We start from the raw sequence: 24,453 nt of genomic DNA, 5'->3' as shown, positions 1-24,453 counted from the left end.
TTTCCTTGAAAAATTTTATATTACCAGAACATTTTCACAAGCCAGATTTCTAGCTTAGCCACATCCTCTGTGGAAGTTCAGCTCCTCACCTCATCACTTCCACACTAACATCCTCCTCCAGTCACTAAGTGCTAAGCTAGATCCTACACACAGCCTCCACCAGTGCCTAGTTTTACTTTGAAGCTACCTTCATCCGTCTCCTTTTTCCTCATGGTCTTGAACAAGCAGCTGGTCTTTTCCTGTTTCATAGCTCATGATCCTTGCTGTGATGCTCACCACACTGCCATCTCCTAGTAAAAGAACATCCTCTCAGCATTCTTCAAGCAATGGTGACTGACGCCAGTTGAAGGCAATGACCTGAAGCCCATCAGATTCCACAATATTTAAAAAAGAAAAATCTGGTTTTTAGTTAGCCAGAGGGAAAGCATTAACAACATAGCTGTGCCTTGAGCTACATGCAGCAGGACAGACTCCTAGCAGACTTAACTGACTTACAGACACAAATGAAAAACATTTTGAAAGTTTCAGAAACACTGGTGGCATGGAGGGAGCGCAAGACCCTGAAGAGAATATGCTGAGTTTCTGAAGTGTGCAGGTGGGGCTTAATGAGCTAGGTAAGGCTTAATGTTCATTTGACCTCACTGGCACTGGGCAGCTGGTGCCTAGGAATCTTGGGTTTACCACTACTACATGACTTCCCTGGGTATAGAATCAAGTTTTCTTCTTGAAAAATATGAGACTCCTCATGAGCTCCTGAAATAACTTTAATTTCTACAGTGTCCACAATAAAAGAATATTGGTAAAAGGTCTTCTAGGTTTATTTTAATAAGTGAACCAATTCAATGATTAGTCTCTGAGAACCTCTGTGAGCCTAAATTCTGTTTTTATTTGGCTTCATAAAAGATAGATAGATGGCTGGGCATGGTGGCTCACGCCTGTAATCCCAGCATGTTGGGAGGCCTAGGCAGGCAAATCATGAAGTCAGGAGTTTGAGACCATTCTGGCCAACATAGTGAAACCCCATCTCTACTAAAAATACAAAAAATAGCCTGGTATGGTGGCATGTGCCTGTAGTCCCAGCTACTTGGGAGCTGAGGCAGGAGAATTGCTGGAATCCGGGAGGCGGAGGTTGCAGTGAGCCAAGATTACACACCACTGCACTCCAGTTTGGGCAACAGAGTAAGACTTCATCTTAAAAACAGAAAAGATAGGTAGATGTAGATTTCTATATCTGCTCCTGGGCTCAATCTGCTGTATGTTGTTTTACGAAAATATGTGAAGGAAATGTGGCCTCAGACCAATATGTAGATGGAAAAGTAAGAAGAATTCTAATAGCTTTTCAGATGATTGTAGATATTCTTTTTTGATAGTATATCAAAACTCAACAAGTAGTAGTGTCTTAAAGGTTAGTTGTGTGTGGAATCTGAAACCATATCAATAAGCTTTTCTTACACTGTTATATTACAATCCATTAGCCCATTTGGTATTTTGAATGTATCTTTTAACCAAACATGATTCCATAACATCATGGTGTCTTGGAAAATATTGGTTCACTGAATTATGCAGGTTTTTAAAATATTGACACATTTCATCTCACAACATCAAAAAATCACATTTATTATTAATACCACCAATTTCATTAGAGAACACTCTAAATATTATGAAGCTAGTAAGCTCATGGTGATGGAAATAAATTTTCCAAAATTCAAATTTTCCCTTGAAAGTTTGGATTTTACCACTGGCAAAAAATACCATCGCTCGTTTTCCTAGAAATGAAAGACTCATGTTGTTCATTTTTATGGCAAATCCTAAAAGCTTAACTCTGAACTCGTATAGTTTGTCTCTCTTTTGTACTTTCAGATAAAACTGGCATTCCATAAGATAAATGAGTAGTTCAGCCTGAAACTCAAATAATTGCGCAAGTATTTTTCTTCAAGATAATCATTACACTTTGTTATGGAGCAGAAATACAGCTCTTCCTGCTTCCTTCTCATTTTGTCGCCCAGAATATTTGCCATAGTTAATTATATGTGTCTACTTGAAGGGTGTTTTTGGATGACTCCACTCTCTCTCATCTCTTCTGAAAAATAAAAGGAATCAGAAATTTCTAGAAACCAAGAACCAAATGAATGAAGTCAATATTATGTCCTAAGGCAAGCTTTCCCCTACATGCTTAGAGCTAGCTCAAGGGGTGTGAATGCCTCTCCAGGTCCAGCCTCTTGGTGCCACAGAAGGGTCAGCATTGACTCTTACTCTGTCCAATTTGCTTCAAGCCAGTGGGGCCTTGTTAAAAAAGAGCAAGAATGTCTGCAATTCCAGATCTCATTTCATGCATAGTTGGCAGTGCATAAGGAATTTATCAGATTCCAAAATATATTTTTAAAAAGTCGATGAGGCTGAGGTCCTTTATGATTGTTGTGGATCCACATCAGGAAGAGAAACCCTTTAAGGAGAAGAATATGATATTTTCATTTGCATAAAAACAGTAAAACTCCTTCAGCAGCAATTTCCCCAATATAAAAAGTGAGAACACAGCACCTTGGTGACAGAGACATCTGTTACTTAAACAGATGCCACCTTCCAAACTCACTCAAGCAACCCTCTGCTCAACCAGAGACCCCTAAACCAAAATTCAGTGCGTGGATAGAGCAATATGTACAAAGGGTGCTTTGAATAACAATTGATTTTACCTCCCAGCATCATTATGAATTTGCTTGACTTTTGTGTGTTGTTACTTTAGCAGAATCTCCTCCATCATTTCTCTCAGTAATGTCTTTCTTCTAACTTAACCTCCACAATCTGCAAAATCAAATGGTTCCTTCTAAGATTCATTGCTGATTAGCATTAGCCCTTCAAAAGCTAAACCATGGCTTTTGTTTGTTTGTTTCTTTCTTTTTTGCAGAGGCACTTTAATGACTTCACAGGACAAGGCTCTAACACTATTTAGGAGAGAAATGAAAGTTAGTTCCTTTTTTTATTTTTTATTTTTTTCTAGTGGCACAAAGGGTCCCTGCTGATGTTTCCCAGTGAAGCAATACTTCCCTAGCCTGAGACTGATAAGCGCTTTCAGAAGTTAGGCTTACACTTCTAAATCAGCAGTTCATGAAAGGCATTACGAAAAACTATTATACTGCTATAATGGATGACAGTACAGCTGTATATGTTACACCTTGAAGTAAGCAGTAGGATTTTCCATCACTTGATAACCTTGAAACTGCTACGATATCAAATTGCTATCATGAATACTGTGCAGGAGCAGAAATAACTCAGGAAGCTGCCTTTGTGAATAATAATAAGAAAACTGCAACATTTTTACTGAGAAAATGGATTTGAGGCACTGGTGTATTGACAAGCTTTCTAACAGGAAACTAAGGTAGACATTACAAGTACATTCGCATTGAGCTATGCATCAATCCATCATTCAGCATTAGATTTGTAAGTTCTAATTAGTTAAAAATATTATTAGCAAAGAATTATGTGGTATTTTAAAATTTCCAGGATGTAGGGTAAGGAGAGCCCACATGTTATTTTGTAGCTGAAAACGATAAATAAAAATATTTGTTTAATATTTCAACTTCTCGATGTACTCTGAAATCTAACTCATTCCAGCAGAGTATAGAGATGAGGTTTGGGAAGTGAGGATTTGTTTAATAGGCATTTAAATCAATTGCAGCATGAAGACATGGTAGAAACAGAGATAGTAAATGTTTATTACACCTCTCTTTCTTTTTTTCTAAAATACGTGTGTTTAATTTTGCCAAATCCTGGCTTTGTTTATGAACAGAGCACCTAGTATTGGTCTGTAGCATTTTCAGACGACAAAGTCTACTGAGAACCCTCAACAGCTATGTGAAAACTCAATGTCTGGAGTGATTCATCATTATGTCAGACTGGCCAGCACTTTGTCACAGTGACTGACAATGGGAGAAATGTGGAAATAATACAAAGATTCTCTGTTCACTGATAGTGTCTGCAGTGTGATTAGAGAAGAAAGCTTTGAGACTGTGAGGAGAATCTTAATTTTCCCCCAAAATTAATTTTGATATTTTACTCTTTGTTGGACAAATTCCACCTAGCTTTTGCAATGTCTTACTCAAAAGTGGTCATTTTTATTTACAATAGTGCCTGGAGCCTAATTATTGAACATCACTGCACATTCAACAGCTTAGTAGGTGGGGTGAACACTTTTTCAATAGTGTAAGACCAGCTACACTGGCTGTATAGTGGGCTACTCTATCCAGACGAGAAAGGTAAATGCCCTCCAGTTAATGGTTGAAAGTGGTGTCAATGCAACCTAAATTAACTCATGCCTAACCCTTTTCTTGGAATCTGGAATCATTTTATACTATTCAATCTAGCAAAATCCTAAAACGGTAATGATATTAATTCCTTACTTCAGGTAAACTATTGCTAGACAAAGTAATGTAATACATGGGCATTATTTTTAGAGGTGCTTGGAAGCAAAGGTAATGGCTTTCGTTTATTTCCCATTCCCTCTATGGGAAATAAATGAAATAGCATCTTCTATGGATATTAGATCAATAATTCCACCTTCTTATTAAAAAATTCAAAAAGGTAAAATGGATCCCATCCAGAAAAATGTGATTACAAGAGGAGTAAATTATTAGAGGGGATAATAATAAAAACTAGTGTTTGTTGACATTGTGTCCCAGAAATTACATAGATACTATCTCATATATTCCTAAGAAATTCTGAGAGAAGAATTACCGTAACCATTGCACAGTTTAGAAAATGGAGAATCAGAGAAGAGTAAGTATACAATTGGTGAATGGTAGAGCTTGAATTTATGTCCAAATATGCCTACTTCCAAAGACAATAACCATCAGAGTAAACAGAAAATTTAAAGTGAGATACATGAAAGATAAAGTTAAGGAATATAAAAAGATGTGCAGTCAAATATCTATCAAAGTGATGGTCTCAAGATGCATATCACTTCCCTTCATCACTCTCTCATCTCCCTCAAAATCTCACTGCTTTAGGTTAAAGCAGAAAGTCCTCACCATGACCAATGTAGCAATGTGTGATCCAGGTCAGACCTGCCTTCCAAGCCTCATTTTCCAGCACTTTGTCCTTCTCTCTGTTGCAGCCTCACTGTCTTACTGGTGGTGCTTTTTATCTGTCATGCCCTCTCCTGACTTTTGCTGTTTCTAGTTACTAAAATTCTCTTCTCTATCTTCTTACCTGGTTAAATTCTTTCCATCCTCCAGAGCTCAGTTAAAGAACACCATCAGGAGGTTGGATTCCCCTTGTCACATGAACCACATACCTTTCCTTTATTATCTTTGTCAGAATTGTAACTTACATTTGTTAGAATGATTATTTCATTTATACCTGAATAATTCACTTGACTAATATCTGCAGCGACTCGCTCTCCCTGCTACATGAATAGAGGTTCATTAACTCTGAGAGAATGAATGAGTGAATGGATAAATAGTTTTTATCTGTATTCCCTCTTATAGTTTGTATTTAGAGTTTTATTTGATTTTTATTGCAACTCAAGGACAAAACAAATTAGGTGTCGCTTTCTCATTTTACTGAAGAAGAAATTAATGCTCAGAGATGTTTAATACTTACCTAAATTTACATGGGTAGTGGCAGAGCCTGCTAAAATATGAGCCTTCTGAATCTCAGATCAACGAGGATTATACCAAAGCCTTACTGTGTCATCAGTGCAAATTCAAATTTCTACTCATAACAAAACACAAAAAATGCCAAAAAAAATAAATACATAAGTAAATAAAAAAATAAAAATAAAAAATGAGCACCTCATTGACCATGGAGAAAGCATGCATGAATTTGGAAATACATCTTGAAAACAGCAGCATTGCTTTCCCCTGTGGTCTGCCTGGGCCAGTTTAGGGTCACGCGTAAGCTCAGACTCTCATTGAGGTCCTGGAGGAAGAATCTAAGCCTTGAGTCAGGAGTGATGTCTCTCATGTCAAGGAGCTGATTGTAAACTCCAGGTGAATGGCGGTAAAGTGGCCAAGGTTCAAAACCATGAAACACACTTCTGGCCAAAGCTTTGTGGACAGGGAGGTAATATATTCCACAAAATATTATAAAAATGGCCTCTGACTTTGGAGCACAGCAGCCTCCCATGTCTGGTAGCTGTGACAGGTGCCTTTGAGCCCAAATATACCAAAGGCCCATTGAGAGTTTATTATTTCCTGAAAACACACAGTTCAGGCCCAATAATAACTCATGCCATTAACTTGTGGGCTCAGCCGACCCAATTTTTGATCCAGTTTGGACCAGTGTGGAGAGTATATTGGTAGCTTCAGATATGGCAAGTCTGGAACGAGTGGTCCAAGAGCAAACAAGGCGCAGAGAGCAGGGTTTCTCTAACCACAGCTGGCAATGCTCAGCCTGAATGATTTTACTTGAGCTTAGTTTCCCTGTTGACTTCTCTTAAAAAGAGAATGTTGCTAATAACTATAAGTACTTGTTGGTTTCCTCTGTCCTTTTTCCCAGGAGTTAGACCCTTTTTCAGTTCTCCCAGATATTGGTTATGATCTACTTAAATTGAATCAACCCCTCCATCACCCAGAACCATGAACCAATTACCCATCTGATTTTGAGAATCAGCATTACTTTGATTATCTCAATTACCATGACCTGTGAGGAGGCCTGGCTTGGTTCTGCTTCCTGAGCTCTTCTCGATAATGTCTGTGTCTTATGGTCATAATCTCAGGGACTGGGGCTAACCCCTAGCTCCAACCTTGTCTTTCACGAAGGCCCACCTGAGAAAAATTAGATTATCTTTCAGTGGAGCATTTGTGAATTCTGATGAATTCCGATGAATTCCACCTTAGATTTCTACATAGCAGATTTTGCCTAGGGAATGTATGGATTGTCCATTGTGATTGTTCAAGCAAGCACCAGGGCTCTGTCCTCACCCAGTAAAGAGGAAAATTCTTGGGCAAGTCTAAGAATGTAAGAAAAGCATCAACCAAGGAGAAGTGTCTAGTATACTAATTGCATATGCACCCAGACTGGTCATTCTGTTTAATCTGTACTCACTTATTGACCCTGAAGTTCTGCACCAAATTCCAGCTTTTATCCCCAAACTGTATTGACCTTATTGTGGTTTTCCTGCTCTTGTTTGGACATCCAGATCTTACATGAAATGTCAGGTCCCCGGCTACTTTGTTACTGATTGTTTCTTGCCTGTTTGAGCTAATTTCTTAACTCTAGAGTCTACCCTGGCCTTTCTAAAGGTCACTAGAGAGTCAAAAAATTGATAGCACTCGTGAGGACATTATTGCCATATAAACTGGTATGGTGTGAGTAATGACACAGGTGATTCCAGCGTGCAGTAAAGGTTAGGAGCTACTGTTTTATGTTCTTAGTATTCAGCTGAAACTGAATTTCAGAGAGAATGGCCATTGTGAGGGAGAGTGGGTTCATGAAGCCGAGGGAATAAGCAAGTGGGAAAGTGATTTTTACAAAGGGATGATGCTAGTGTGGTAACGAGGAGATGGAATAAAAGAGAGAAGAGCATGTCCTGGAAACTGTGTCCAGAAAAAATGTGCTCAGCACGTTGACAGAAGGAGTGAATCCAACCTAGACCCTTAGATGAAAACCACTGGTACAAGCAGCACATACTAGACACAGTGAACTCATACTTAGTCACACTATATATCTGGTTAAAGCACCAGTGAGCCCTAGGCTTATATGCAACCCTAGAGGCCACACAGTCTATCTTCCTGTCTCCTCATGGACTCTCTGAGCATCAAGAATTACCACTTAGTTCTAACAACCCACTAGCTGACAAAATCCGATCTCATACTGGTTATCATTTTCTTAGCAATTCTGTGAAGTAGACAGGACAGTTATTATTACTTTTATCTACATTTTACTGATAAGGATAATGAGACCCACAGTGGGAAAGTGACTTGGCCATGGTCACATAGCAGCCGAATTCCAGGCAGGACTCAAAATGGAGCTTAAATCTTCTCATTCTAAATCCACAGCTCCTTTATTTCACTACTCTGCCTGAATAGATTGAGAATTACCTCAAAATACAGATATCAGTTTACATTATGACATCTGTATTTTGTAGGCTCTTCATGGGTTGCTGTCCTTAAGTAGGTGGGGAAGGATATCAAGACCAATGTGTCTGTTTCCTCAACAGTTTCATCGGTGATCAACTGATAAAGGGATATGGTACTATCCTTCTGGATGCCTTTGGAAATTTACAGAGACAGGGTTTTTTATTGTCACAATGATGAGGAGTCACTACTGGCATTTAGTGAATGGGGACCAGGGAGAGTGGTAAAGTCACAGTGCATATTACATTTTCACACAGTAAAACATTCTAACTCCATTCACGATGTTGAGTGCTCAGTGTACATCATGTAGGTAAAAAAATCTGTTTACAATTATCTGACTCAATGATCTAACTCCAGTAGTTTTACATGGCTTTAATAGTTACTGAGGTTTCAGCAATGTGACTCTGAAATAGATCTAGGAAAATTTTATATTTTTGTCAAAAAATTAGGAAGAGTCATTCATCACCTTAGAAAATCACAATACATGTGATTTCACCTTACTTTGCTGGCTGAGTTTATAATCTTGCCCAAGAGTGTGGATTGAAGGAGGTTTGCTGTATAGCCGCCAAAAATCAACTCTCCCTCTTCTTTAACATGATAATTTTAGATGCCTGAGAAACCAAGGGCATAATTATAAGACATTGAACTTCATTCTGAAAAGACAACTAGTTTAATGACATTGTGCTTCATTAATAAAAAGTCTTGATTTTGTCTGAAATGATTGGAGGATGAACTCGCTTTTCACTGGATTATCCAGAAACTCAGGTGACCAGTTTGAATTTGAAATGGAAATGCCTTAATTTAAAAACATTTCACAAAGTCAGCTTGTTTTTCTATCCTTTCTCCACGAAAAGATGAGAAGTTGTGTCTGGATGAAACATTCTGCCACCGATTCATTTCAGCTTCATGTCAGAGCTTGTGTATTATTTAGAGGTAATTTAAGATTCCTATATATGGTAACATATATTGAAACTTTCATTTCACCTACTGCACTCTCTCCCTGCACTTTCCAATTCCAGTCTTTGTTTTGGAATGAAACTATTAAACTGTGATATGAAGTTAAACACACTTGACAGGGAAAGGTGTGTGAGTCAGCAGTTTGTAGCTGCCAAGAAAGGAATGAGAGGGCTTTCAAATTCGTGTTATTGATGTGAATTATTTTGAAGAATGTGTGGTTGGCAGTTTCAGTAAACTTTGGCAGGGATCAGCAATTTACTGATGATGAAAATAAACTAACAAACAACACTACGTTTTCTAACCAGGCAGCAAAACTGATCATTTGATAATCAAAAGTAAAGCAGAGAGAGCTATAGGTGATCATTTCAGAGTGACCCATAGTGGGGCCCCTGAAGTCAGCTCATTATCTTAAATGGGCAGATATCATCTTCACAGTGAATGACAAGTCTGCCAAATATGACATCTGGGCTACAATTTTCTTAGAATCTTTAGTTCCTTATTGACAACTGCTTTGGAATATTTTCTAATCATTATGTTTTCAATAATTGTGGGAAGACCCAAAGATAATTCTGGAAAATCTTATCCATGTCAATTGCATTAAAATCTTCTGGGAAGATTTAAAGAAAAAACAAAATAAATGAAAAGGCGATTCCAAGGTCTAAGTCCCAGCACTCAGGATTTAGTAGCTCTGATGCAAGGCTTGAGAATATTTATATTAAAAATACTCCGTGATAATGTCTAAGGAGCCAACAGATGTGGTATCTACTGGTTTGATCACTTGTCTATTAAATAACAGAATAAAAAGAACAATGTAGAATTTCTCTGGGTTCATTTCAATAATTTGTAGTAAATTCTAATTATCCTCAATAATTTTACATAATTTATAAGAATATACAACATTTAATATTGAGGATGTTAAAAATAAAGGTAGTTTACTTACTGTGCAGAAGGACACAAAGAAAGAGATGGAAAGAGTGTTTATAGCACATGCTTTCTGGCCCAGGGTGGGATAATGTATGAACTGCTGGGAACACTTTCTCAAGGCCTAGATGTACCTTAACAGTAGCACAATGTTAATAGCTATTCCTGGACTGTGGCTTAGCTCTTAATGGACACAATATTTCAGTCATAGGGAGAGCTAATGAAGGAAGACTTGGTTTTAGAGCATCAAAGGAGATGGATGCAGCGCCACTGCCTAGATAGTTTCAGACTCAGATGGAATATGGAGCCACCAATCCTTCAGCTTACCAGACCAGGAAGAACCATTTTTTCAGTAGTTCCTGACAGAGCAGGAGCATCACCATCTCAGACAAACACTGCCATTTTAAGTTCCCCTTGATTAAAAACCACCTAAATCCAGCCCAAAAAACATCAGTCTAATGGCTAATGTTAGCATGACCATAAACCACAAGTAACACCTCTGACCAGAAACATTCCAACCCTGAGATGAACCTATTCTGACCAGAATCATGCCAACCCTGAGATAACCTCCCTTCCTACCAGAGACATTCCAACCTGTAATAAAACTCTCCTCCACACAGAAACATTCCAAGCCTGCAATAAGCTCTCCCTTCCTATACCCTTAAATACTCTTATTCTGTAAGAGAGAAGGCTCCTAACCAAAAATCAGCCAGAAGCCCTTCTCAGGTTTATTCTCCCAAATAAACTGGTCTTTGACCATTGAGCCACTTTTCATGTTTTCCTTCTTTCTTTAACCCTTACAGTTCCTTCTCCCTTCTTAAAAAGCAGACGCTTATAATTTGGTGAGTTTTGGTTAAAATACTTTACTATTCACCCAAGACAGGTAAGGTTAATAATTTAGCACCCTCACGCAAAATTATTTGTTGATTATACCCATTGAGGCAGTGCATATTCTCACAGCTCTGGTTTCAGTCTCTGCTTTTCCAAAGGGCGACAAACTTTGTGCAGCAGTAAACTGTAAAACCTAGGTGAAACCTGCTTTATGCATTTTATTCCAGCACCCAAGTTTTGAAAATCACAAAAAACTAGGACACATCATTTATAATTATACAATCATAAAATATTGAGAAGAGATCTTATATATGATCTGGTCCACCTCTAACTGGGAGTCATCTCTGACCCCTCTCTTTCTATTACACATTCCAGATTCATCAAACAAAGAGTTAATCAGAAATTCTTTTGCCTCTACCTTAAAAATATATCCAGAATAGGTCAGACGCAGTGACTCATGCCTGTAATCCCAGCGCTTTGGGAGGCCGAGGCAGGTGGATCACCTGACGTTGGGAGTTCGAGACCAGCCTGACCAACACGGAGAAACCCTGTCTCCATTAAAAATGCAAAATTAGCTGGGTATGGTGGTGCATGCCTGTAATCCCAGCTGCTTGGGAGGCTGAGGCAGGAGAATTGCTTGAACTCAGGAGGTGGAGGTTGCGGTGAGCTAACATCAGGCCATTGCACTCCAGCCAGAGCAACAACAGCAAAACTCCATCTCAAACATATATTTAACATATAATATTATATAAAATATTATACATTAATATATTAATAATGTGCTATATAATATCTAAATATATAATATATATAAGATTATATATATATATATATATCTCCACAATAAGACCATTTCTCATAACCTCCACTGCAGTGACCTTGGCCAGAGAAACCATCAAGTTTCACTTGCATTACAGCAATTCCTAACTGGTGTTTCTACTTCTATCTTTGCCCACTAAAGATCTGCCACATCATGTCATAGCAGAAAGATATTTTCAAAATAGAAACTACATCGTGTCATTCTTCTGGGCAAAAAGCCAGTCCTTACAATGACTTACAGGGTTCTAAATGATTTGTTTCTAGTTACTTCTCCAATCTCATCTCCTAACTCTTCACTCCACTGAAGACATACTGGCCTCCTAGCTGTTTGCTGAGCATCTCAACTATTCTTTCACCTCAAGTCCAAGGTCCTGGTGTTTCTCCTGCTTGGAACAGTTATCCATAGCCAGTTTCTTCAACTCCTTTAAGTCTTTGCTCAGAGGACACTTTCCTAGTGAGGCCTACCCTGATTACCCAAGTTAAAATTCCAACTCATCTCCCTGTCTGCACTCTATACTGGAACTCCTTATCCATTTTCCTATTGCTTGTTGCAGGTTTCCATTGGTTGGCTCTCTGTCATCTCACGCTAATCATCACAAGTGGAATTCTTTATCATTCCCCAAACTTACCACTTTATTTAACAGCATCCCTTCTATAATGAAACCCTGCAACTAAAATTGATTAGGCATGCGCCATGTCAGAAGCTTTATGCATTATGTCACTCAATCATTTATCTAGTCCTGTAAATACAATGTACTTATTCCAATTTAAAGCAAGTGCATGAAGAGTATATAGTGAATGGTAGAGCTGGTATTCAAAGCCAGGTCCCAGTGACAGGACACACTAGTGACTTCCAACTATACCTGGGGTCAGCAAATATGGATCATAAGCCAAATACAGCTCACCATCTGTTTTTGTACATAGAGTTTTGTTGTAACACAGTTACACCCATTTGTTTGCGTATTATTATGGCTACTTTTATGCTATAATCACAGAGTTGAGTAGTTGCCAACAGAGACTATATGACCTGCAAAGCCTGAAATACTTATGATGTGGCAAACTCCTGATCTCTACCATGCTGCCTTTCATATAAAGCAGAGGTTATTTGATCTAGACATTTCCTGATATATAAATATACAAGGAATATTTCATATACAGGAATGTCTACTAAGAAAAAAACTTGTTTTAAGAATAATATTCAAAGTTTTAAAGTTGTAGATCTCCAAATTTAGCTTTTATTAGTTCAGTTTACTATACGTAATATCTTTCTGCAGATACACCAACTATTAATAATCACTGCTGAGGATGCCTTTGATTATTTTTGGTATAGATATAGTTGGACTCAATTAAAACATGTTTTTTTTTTTTTTTTTTTTTTTTTTTTTTTTTTTGAGGCGGAGTCTCGCTCTGTCGCCCGGACTGGAGTGCAGTGGCCCGATCTCAGCTCACTGCAAGCTCCGCCTCCCGGGTTTGCGCCATTCTCCCGCCTCAGCCTCCCGAGTAGCTGGGACTACAGGCGCCCGCCACCTCGCCCGGCTAGTTTTTGTATTTTTAGTAGAGACGGGGTTTCACTGTGTTAGCCAGGATGGTCTCGATCTCCTGACCTCGTGATCCGCCCGTCTCGGCCTCCCAAAGTGCTGGGATTACAGGCTTGAGCCACCGCGCCCGGCCTAAAACATGTTTAATCCACATTTATGAGTTTAATATTTTCAGTTTCCCTTTTACTTACTTTACTTCTCCGACTGAGATGTACTCATTTAAGTTTTATATAGCAAATACATGAAATATACTGTAACACTTAGATCCTTAAAATTTGCAATATTGTTTACATATTGAGGAAGACTTTAACCTAAAATTCTAAGTCCAAATCTGTTATTCAAATATATATATTTTATTAAATTTGTAAGTTTCACTTGTAATTCGGGAGAACCTGCTTCCATCCAGCATACCTAGAGCCTCCCAGCCTCCTTAACTTTTCTGAATACTTACTGCCCTACAAAAGGGAGATGGAACTATTTTCTTTCACTGAAGTCTCCAAGATTTCCCTGTTTTCCTTATCAAGTATTTCTTGTTTTAAAACTTTCTTCATAAAATAAGTTTCTATACACACTTTTTATGAAATGTTAACCATGAGCTTTCTATTTAAAATTCCATCATCTTCAACGATAGGCTTTCTATTTGCAATTTAGTGCTGTGTTACAGGTTTATCAGACCCTTTTCTGAAAGCAGGCTGTGAATGGAAAGTTGAGTGAGAGGATCCAGGCACCTGTATTGCAAGGAGTTTATGAGAATGACAAGATATTGTCTAACCTTGGGATTGTCAGAACACCTCTGATCCTCTGGTTTATCTTCTACACTGTGAAAATAATAATACTTGCCTCACAGATTAGATGTGAAAATGAATAGACATAAAAACTAAGAAAGTGCCTGGCATAGTGTATGTGGTCAGAGTGTTTTGGTTTATTTGCTTTTTTAAGGAAAATAGTGTATTTTTCAAGTAAAATATTCAGAAAGATGTATAAATCATAAAGGCACAGTTTATGAGCCAGTACAAAGTGATGCACCTGCCTTTTTACTCCCCAGGTCAAGAAAAAGATAACCAGCACCTCAGAAGTTCTCTTCATACACCCCTCAACCACTACTCACTGGATTTGTTTGGCCTGTTTTCAAACATTGTATCTATAAAATCATATAGTATGCATTATTTTGTGTTTCGCTTTTCCATTCCACATTACGTTTGTGAGATATATCAATGTGACTGTAGGTGGTAGTAGTTTGACCTTTTTCATTGTTGTATGGTATTTCATCTTATGCCTATACCATGATTTATCTATTCTTCTCTTGATTAACATGCAACTTGTTTTCAGTTTGGGAACAGTATAAAGTTATGTTGCTATAAAACATTTTTACGTGGCTCCTGGAACTAATAAGTACTTATTCTTTGTTGACTCTATAACATGGAGTATTAATTGCTGGACCACAGGGTGTGTGTATGTTTAACTTTAGTTCATAATGTCAATTCCTTTTCAAAAGTGGTTGTACAGGTACCAAATTTATTCTCATGACAGTCATTTATGCAGAATCCAGTGGCTCCATATCTTTGCCAACACTTTGTATCTCATTATGGTTTTAATTTGCCTGTTCCTAATCACTAAAGAAATTAAGCTTTTTTTTTTTAATACCAGCACTACTTTAACAGAATTGACTTTCTGATGTCATTGATTTATCTTGATCTAGAACTGCTCTTCCTGGTAGGCAACTGATTAGTTGATGCCCTTAAAATTTGTCCTTAGAGAGTACAGATTTCTAATCTAAAAATTAGCAAGTGTGTTATAGGGACATTTCCTTTGTATAACAACAACACAGGTAAAAATAAACAACTTTCTAAATATTAATACCACTTTTAAAAGCTATCCTGAAATTCTTTATTCTTATAAGTATTTGGTGAAAAGGTGAGGTAATTTTATTGGTATAAATGTATATCTCATAATTATCAACAAACAAAATCAATTCCAACTGTAATACTCAGACACGTTTTGCATGAAAAGTAGCATGCAATGGCAAATGCAATAGTATCTCCTTATTTTTTAGGCCATTAAAAATCAGCTCCAGCTGGGCACGGTGACTCACACCTGTAATCCCAGCACTTTGGGAGGCCGAGGCGGGTAGATCACCTGAGGTTGGGAGTCTGAGACTGGCCTGCCCAACATGGTGAAACCCCATCTTTATTAAAAATACAAAAATTAGCCAGGCGTGATGGCACATGCCTGTAATCCCAGCTATCGGGAGGCTGAGGTAGGAGAATCACTTGAACCCGGGAGGCAGAGGTTGTGGTGAGCCGAGATGGTGCCATTGCACTCCAACCTGGATGACAGAGCAAAACTTCATCTCAAAAAAAAAAAAAAAAAAAAAAAAAAAAACATCATTCCCACTTCCCCCCACATCATCAATGAAAAAAGGCAGCAACAAATTCGGCTATATAAAGATGACAAATGTGCAAAGGACAGCCTGTGAGAAGGGACAGGTTTAGATTTTTGGCTTCATGTTCAGGTTTCATATTTTCTAATTTGAATTTCTACTGATTTTGATATCCTTTTTATGCTCTGATTAGGCAGATTAAATATGTCTATAAAGAATTTTCCAGATACACGATATTACATGACATCATAATAAAATTATTTGAAGACACAGACAACATGTTTGATTTTTTTTTTTAAAGGTTCTGTGTGTTTCTGAGAGAAACTTTGTTTCTATCACTTTACTAGCATGTCAAAGAATACCTGGTGAGGACTGTAAATTGAAAACCAGAAACAATGTCAACATTATTACTATACCTGGAGCATTTAATCTTGTCTATTCACTGTTCTTTACAGTAAAGAAAGCTCTGTACCTATTCTCGTCCGTCTCCTTTAGCAGAATATTTGTGATGGTTTGGATTATTGTTCAGTAAATATTAATTCCCCTACAACTCCAACTGTGGGCAGAGAAAACTTCCTTGCCTTGTTGATATTGGGCTTGGAAAGTTAGCAAATGTAACACAGGCAGAGGCCTTACATATGTCTATATTGTTTGCCTTGGCTTCAAGACTCCTGGTATTCATCTTGAGAATAAAATTGTCAGATGGCCACTGATTTAAAGATTGTGAAAATTATGTGTAGCACATCAAATCCTGGAGCCCAGAGCCTGGAGCTGGGCCAAGCTGAACTGCAGTCAACCTACAAACCCATGAATGAGAAACAAGATCTTGATGTTTTAAGCCACTACATCTTGGTGTGGTTTGTTATGCATCATTATTGTGACAAAAGCTGACTGAGACAGCTTCTGAGTCTGTTGGTTAAAAATATTAACACTACAGTTCTCAAATATAAAATGTATTTAGTAAATTAGTCAAAAGTACCACTCGGTCAAAAGATAGTTATTGAACACTTAGAATGTGCCAATCACTGTGCTACATATTGGAGATGGATGGTAAACAAAATAGACGTGGGGAAACTTGACAAGGTAATAGAAATACAATGTGACCTGTTCTGATAGGGACAACCAAGCATCAATTACGTGATGATTTAGAAGGGGGACTAGAACTAGTCTTGACAAGTCAAGGAGGTTTTGTCAGAGATGAAGCATGAGTAGGGATTATTTACATTGCTGTAGGAAGAAGCAATAATATCCCCCAAAACTCAGAAATAAAAAGATATAATAATTCAGTGGACTACAAGAAAAATGCATGACAGGGAGTGAGTGGAGTACATAAAAGTAAGGATGTGTGTAGTAGAAATAGTTTGAGGGGGCAGAGCAGGTAGGAAGTGTGTCTGGGGCTTCTGGCAGCCATCCCACACCCTAAATGTAAGGAAACATAAAGCTCAGATGATGTCATTGGTTGCTAGGATTCAGCTATGCATGAAACCAAAGATAAGACTCTGGGTAACACCTACATTTACCACATTTAGAAAGAGGCAGTAGATTCATTAGCAGATATTTGTTGAGCATTGTGAATGTGATGCTAAGCGAAAGTAATACACTTTCCTCAGAAAGATTATTATCTGGTTGTAAATACAGAGAAGTAAAGAGGTAATTTTAACACATAGTGTTGTGATATAATACGGAAAACAGGACAATATGGGAAGAGAGTCAGAGAAATTCCAAAGAGAGAGTAACACCTAAGCTGAGAACATAAAGGAGAAAAGGTATTTGCTCAATCCAGGCACGGTGGCTTACACCTGTAATCCCAGCAATTTGGGAGGCTGAAGCAGGAGGATTACTTGAGCCCAGAAGTTCTAGACCTGTCTAGGTAACATGATGGGACTCAGTCTCTATAAACACTTTTAAAAACTAGCCAGGCATGGTGGTATGCACCTATGGTCCCAGATACTTGGGAGGCTAAGGCAGGATGATTGCTTGAACCTAGGATGATGAGGCTACAGTGAGCCATGTTTATGTCACTGAACTCCAGCCTGGGTGACAGAGTGAGAACTTTTCTCAAAAAAGAAAAAAAAGAAGATTTACTTAAGAATAAGAAGATATAGGCCGGGCGCGGTGGCTCAAGCCTGTAATCCCAGCACTTTGGGAGGCCGAGACGGGCGGATCACGAGGTCAGGAGATCAAGACCATCCTGGCTAACACGGTGAAACCCCGTCTCTACTAAAAAAAAAAATACAAAAAAACTAGCCGGGCGAAGTGGCGGGCGCCTGTAGTCCCAGCTACTCGGGAGGCTGAGGCAGGAGAATGGCATAAACTCGGGAGGCGGAGCTTGCAGTGAGCTGAGATCTGGCCACTGCACTCCAGTCCGGGCGACAAAGCGAGACTCTGCCTCAAAAAAAAAAAAAAAAAAAAAAAAAAAAAAAAAAAAAAAAAAAAAAAAAAAGAATAAGAAGATACTATTCTACATAGAGTAAATGAGATGTTTAAGATTTTCCAGGATGAAAAGAAAGATAGTCTGTATAGGGGGTGATTTCCTTTAAGAGACAAAATGGGAGAAGTGAATAGGACCAGATCATAAATCATGTTATGGAGTTTGGACATGAATTTGAGAACAAGGAAAATCAATTAAGGGATTGCAAGGATAATTGAGAAACGCATAGCAGAGAGAACTGGCAGGACTTGACAACTGACTACATGCCTGTGTTAAAGGAAAGGGAAGACAAGGAGGATACTCAGCAAACTGACTTGGGCAAATCGGTGAAGAGCAATGTCATTGGGAGCACAGATGTGGCACAAGGTAGTGAGGAGGATTTAGTGGTGACATAAAAAAAAATTAAAAGAGGTGGACAAACAGCTATTAGGGCAAAGTAAGAGAATCAGTGTAATGCTAAGTCACTAATCCAGGAGAAGACTTATTACTAAGAAAGAGGAGTTTTTCATCAGTGTCAATGTGGCAAATTTGAGGATACCAGTAAGAAACCATATTCCAATTTGGATATTAGGAATTTGGGAATGACTTTTGATAAAGTAGCTTCAGCAATCTGGTGTGGAGACCAGATTATAAAAGCCTGAGGGATGAGTGAGTGGTGAAGAACTGGGAGAGAAAGCAGAAGAAATAATGGAGTGGCATCCTAAAAATGTAGCTGTGTGGAGAGAAGGGAGTATTAGGAGAAGAAGTCAAGACAGGTTGTGTGCTGAGAGACAGGGGAGAGAAAGAGATTTAAGATATAAGTGCATGTGTGTGATGGGGTTGAGGGTGGGAATTCTATAGCAATATTCCAGAGAAAGCAGAAGTCTTGAGCTCAACCTCAAGGCTGGAAAACTCATCTCAGATAAGGAGCAGGGATACTTCATTGTCAGGGACAGAGAACAGAGGGGCAGACTAGTGATAACTAGAAAAGGAATTCTGAGTGATGTAAAGGAAGACTAAGGAGTTGTTGTTCATTAACTTTTACTCTTAAAGGAAGCAGAGTATGGATATCTGAGTTTGAAAAACAGAAATATTTATAGTCACTTTTTAAGGGAACTGGTAAAGAGATGTTTCTTAGTTGCAAACTATAGACTGTATCTAGTTAATTTTGGTAGAGGTAAAATTTATTCAGGATACTGGGTAGTTGACAGTATTATCAGAAGGTCCAAAGAGCCACAGAGAGTCATGGGACCATACTCAATGCATGAAAATGACACATGAAAACACCACTGCTGTCAACATGTGTCACCTATATCTCAGTTCATTGAAATATCACAGCTTAAGATTGGATATTAAATGTCTCTGAGGAGCCAAATGCTTGGAAGCACTTGTAACCACTAATTGCTGCAAGATAGATTCAGTGAGTGTCTAGGACATCATATTGCTCCCTTCTGTAGGAAAGACTGCTGTTTGTACCCCAACATACATTCACTCCATCTCTCATTGTAATAAAACACTTAGTTGGTCACATGGCCAGCTGCTCAGAGTAAAAACTACATTTCCTAGCCCCTACTTAATCAAATTGTGGCCATGTGATTCAGTTTAGGCCAGTGGAAAATAGAAGTTATTTTATATTAGCTTTTAGTATAGTGAAGATGAGTCACACTCCCTAGGGTTGTGAAATAATCACTTCAAAGGAGTCTTGTCCCTATGGACTTCTAAGACCGAAGCGTGGTATCAGTCTATGATGATAGATCTTTACTCTTCTATAAGAGCAAGTAAACTTCTATCTTATTTTCCTAACTCAAAAAAATCTTTTCATAGGTGTGTCTGATGGGTGGCCCAGATCCCTTTCCTGCACCCAGACAGCCAGGGAGAGTGAGGGAATGGATTCAGCTCCCACTCTGGCAGCCAGGTTTATAATGCTGAGAATGTCTCCCAAATAGAAGAGCTATTCAAAAGTTGTTAGGCAACCACTAACAAAACAGTTGTTTGTTTATAAAGGGAGTGGGGAGGGGGGATGGAGAGGGGAAGGAAAGGAGAAGGGAGGGAGGGAGAGAGGAAGAAGAAAATAATAATGAGTAGTAAAAGGGCACAAAAGAGCATGAATTAATCCAGATCTGATTTTATGGTAATTTTTTTTTTTAATCTTAATACCCTGGAATTGGGAACAGTAACTAGTCTTTGCCTAGCGAAAATGCAGTTGAATCACCAAACTGTAAAATTCAGATTTGATATAGAAACCAAGATGAAAAGAAATGAAAGGCAGGACAACATTCCTTCCCTGTGCTTCTTCAGCCCCAGTAAGAGGATAGGTATGAGAAGGAGTATTGAGGACTGAGTGGTGATAGAAGCAGGCAGGGGTTTGAAGTCAAATATGGATGTGACCCTAACTCTCCCTAACACACTAACCCTAAAAAGTTAGGCAAGTTAATTGCCCCTTTGAGCTCATTTCTTCATTAGTAAAATGGACATAGTTGCAGTAGTAGCCAACAATAGTACCAGCTCAGTGCTTAGTGCATTGTGTAAACCCTCAAATTCTTAGTAAACACTTTCTAATAAAGCTCAAGTACTTCTCTTACTCTTCCACTCTCATCTCATGCCATAGGTTTAGGCAAACAAAAATATCTAGTCCTATCTGGAACCGGAAACCACCCCATATAATTCAAGCCATTCTCATAAATACTGTTTGGACAAAGGGAAGAAAAGTCATGACTCATAATTGGAGGACGGAATCCTCAGGAAAAACCAACATTAGCATCTAAACGAGAAAATTAGCTTATTGACATTGAAAAATGTTACTACATTTTCAATTTCATTAAAGCCTCCAATAGACAAACACATTTATTTCTGTGCTATATGTCTGATAGCAAGAAGGGCCAAAAACATCAGTCTACAAGATCTGGGACTCTAGACTGTGACAGTGCTGATGAAATATATGTTTCCTGAGAAGACGTACAATCTCGACTATCTGTGACCATTGAAATATTAAGGAAATTACTTATAAAACAGATAAAAATCCATTAAGAGAGCATAGCTTAGAAACCACAGAGGACGATGGGAAGGACTAATTTCCAATCCTCCTTGAAAATAAAAAAAAGAATTTTTTCCCCTTGTTATTATCCTCATGAAATTAAATTTCATTGTGCAGTTCTCATCTTCATAATTACTAGGTTGCTTTCAGAATTAGATGTAAAAAGCCACCTCATATACAGGTAGCTGCTGATTTTTCTAAATATTATATTTTAAAAATGATAAAAGAGGAAGGAATAACATTTCAAATGATCATTATAATCACCAGGCTTGTTCTATGTCAGCCCACTCACCTGACTCAATGCAATTCATTTATAGGCACTGAGGCAGGACACCTACAAGTATCCCCACCCCCAACCCTAAAACCATCTGGATCCATACAGGAATAGGATCCCCAAGAATATGTACTTGAGTTTTAGAAGTCCAGAGGCTGGAAGCCTGGAAACCTGTAGATAGGTATTGAGAGGTGTAGTACACTGAATAATTGCCCAAAGATGTCCATTCCCTAATCACCTGGAACCCATGAGTATGTTGCCTTATGTGGCAAAAGGGATTTGGCAGATGTGAGGAAGCTTATGGACTTTGAGATGGGCAAGTGTGGATTAGCTAGGTGGGTCCAATCTAATCACATGAGTGCTTAAAAGCAAAGGCCCTTTCCTGCCTCTGGTTACTCAGAGAAAGGTGATAATGATGGAAAAGAACCAAAGAGATGGCAATATGAGAAGGATTCAACCCGAAGTTGGTGTTGAAGGCAGAGGGGACATGAGCATAGGAATGCAGGCAGCCTCTAGAAAAAATGAGGATATTCTTTCCTAGAGACCTCAAAATTAATGCGGCCTTGCCTATACCTTGATTTTTAACTGAGTGGGGCCTGTGTAAGACTTCTGACCTACAGAACTGTAAGATAATAAATGTATGTTTTTTCTTCCACTAAGGTTGTAGTAACTTGTTACAGCAACATAGAAAACCAATATAGTGATTCTCACAACCAATGCTTGTGAGAATCCATTAAATAACTTGACATTTTTTTCCTAATACTTACTTAATTTGTCTAATCTTATTACACTCTGCTTTTCCTGTATATCTGCTCCGCTTACCAGTGTTCACACTGGGTTTGGAGCTCTGCTCCCGTCCCAGCTCTTCAGAACAGTTGCTGACAATATGCCTGCCTCTTACTACCTTTTATTTGGGAACTAGATTCTCTCAGTGAAAGCAGTAGCTAGCTGCTATACTGTTCCAGCTGAAATGAATCACACTGCATCCAGTCCTGAAGATTCCCACAGCTCCTCTTTGTTTTCACCGTATAAGACCCATTTGAACATCAAGCGTGTCCAGGACCTAGTCTTACTCATAAAGCTCTTCTTCCGTCCTTCTTCCTTCCTCCTTTCCTTCCTTCCCTCCCTTTCTGCCTCCTTCCCTTCCTTGTTTTCTTTCATCCCAGTGATGATGTTCTTTACACAAACATCTTAACAAGTACTACACACATACACACACACACACACACATTATGGAAGTGTAACATGAGACATTAAAATCACCCAAAAAGGGTGGTTTTAATTTCTATTACATTTCATTAAATTATTAAATTGTAGATTAACAATGAGTGAATTTTAATATATACAAGTTACACTTCAATGAAGCTGTTTTTTACAAAAAGAAAGTTTTGTTCTAAAGCTTTTATTTATCATCATCATCACTATGAATTACACACATGTACACAGGAGATAAAAGCAAATAGTAAGAAAAGCATAAACTGAAAACTATATTTAGCTGCTTTATCACCAGTCTTATGCCCAATATACTAATGTTTTTATAAAACTCTTGCTTTTTTACTTATATAAGTTTTAAATTTTGGAATAAATTTACAGGAAAGTTGCAGATAGTACCAAGAGTTCTCATACATCCTTCACTGAATTTCTCCTAATGTTAAGATCTTACACAGGCATCTCACACTTGTTTAAAAAAGTCTGCTCTTAATTCTTCTGGGTATTTATTCCATATTTCTAAACATGCTTATATCTCTATTAACCAATTTATCAAATATAAACCATAACCATTGTCTCTGTCACTGTGAAGGTAAGGAAAGAGCTCACATGCTCCATTGGAGAAGGTAAGCTTCCCTCATCTTAATGCTTTTAGTATTAAGCATTTTTAGCATTTGATTGGTTCACTTTTTACTTTAAATAATGCATGTAAGAAAAAGTTTTATTTTCAGTCATTATTATACCCTGTCTTTTAAAATTCTACTTGCGTATTTAAGAAATTGGCATCCCTCTATTTCCTTCTTTTCTACTTTCTGTTTGAACAACTCAGCTTTCATTCATTTATTAAATTGATACTTGTTGAGTATGCGCTATACTTCAAGATTTTTTTAGGCTCTGAGGATACACTCATAAAGGCATGAGCAAATGATTTCCCTGCTCTCACAAGGCTTGCATTCTAGAATTGGAATAAGACTAATAAAAGACAACAAAAACATGTAAAGATAAGGGTGATGCAGATAAACAGACCTCAAGTGATGGAGTAGTTAGTTTTCCTTAGACCAAATGGTCAGAAAAGACCTCTCAGGAGATGACTTTTCACTTCAGAGGGAATGGTTAATGCAATGGCCCTGAGGTGGGAGTGAGAAACAAAGGGACAGGCAAGCAGAGAAGAGAGAGTGGTAAGAGATGAAGTCAGTTTAGTACCAGGAGCCAAACAATGATTTTTATGCAGGGCAAGGAGTTTGAATTTTATTCTATGGGTAATGGGAAGTCTTTGCAAGGGGTTAAATATGTTGTGCATATGTAAGGACACGGTCTGATTTACCTTCTTGAAGTTTACGTCAGCTGATGAGTAGAGAATGAATGTAGCAACAGGTTTGCAACAGAGAAGCCACTTGGGAAGTTACGGCCGTAGTTCAAGTGAAATATGGGAATTATTGGACTGATTTGGGATATGCTTTTGATGGTAGAGTTTGCAAAACTTACAGATGAGTTAGATGCTAGATGTGAGCAAATGAATAAAGATAGTACTAGAAGCTGTACAGTGGAGATACTGTTTACTGAGATAGAGAAGCCTAAGAGAAGCCAGTTTAGGTCAAAGTGTTGAGGTAATCAATGGTTCTGTGGTGTCCACATTAAATTTGAGATGCCCAAAAGATATCTAAGTGGAGATGTTAAGCAGACAGTAGGTTATTCTCATTAGGGATTTCAGTAGGGGTCAGACTGGAGACACATATTTAAAGTTATTTCTAATAGTTTACATTTAAAGCAATGAGACTGGATGAGGTTATCTAGGGAGGAGATGAGTAGATAGAGAAGAAAAATAGCTAAGAAGGAGCCCTGAAGCATTCTTATATCTAAATGTCAAGCAGAAGAGAAGCCAGCAACAGATTCTGAGAAGTGGCCAATAAGAAGGAAGGAAAGCAGGAGTGCAAGGAAACCCAAGAAAAAAATGTTTCAAGAAAGAACATATGGTGAACAGTGTCCAGTGCTCCTGGGAAGTCAAGTG

This window comes from Rhinopithecus roxellana, chromosome 14 (genome assembly GCF_007565055.1).
Source record: "Rhinopithecus roxellana isolate Shanxi Qingling chromosome 14, ASM756505v1, whole genome shotgun sequence".
Classification (NCBI taxonomy): domain Eukaryota; kingdom Metazoa; phylum Chordata; class Mammalia; order Primates; family Cercopithecidae; genus Rhinopithecus; species Rhinopithecus roxellana.
This window is presented reverse-complemented; position numbering follows the sequence as displayed.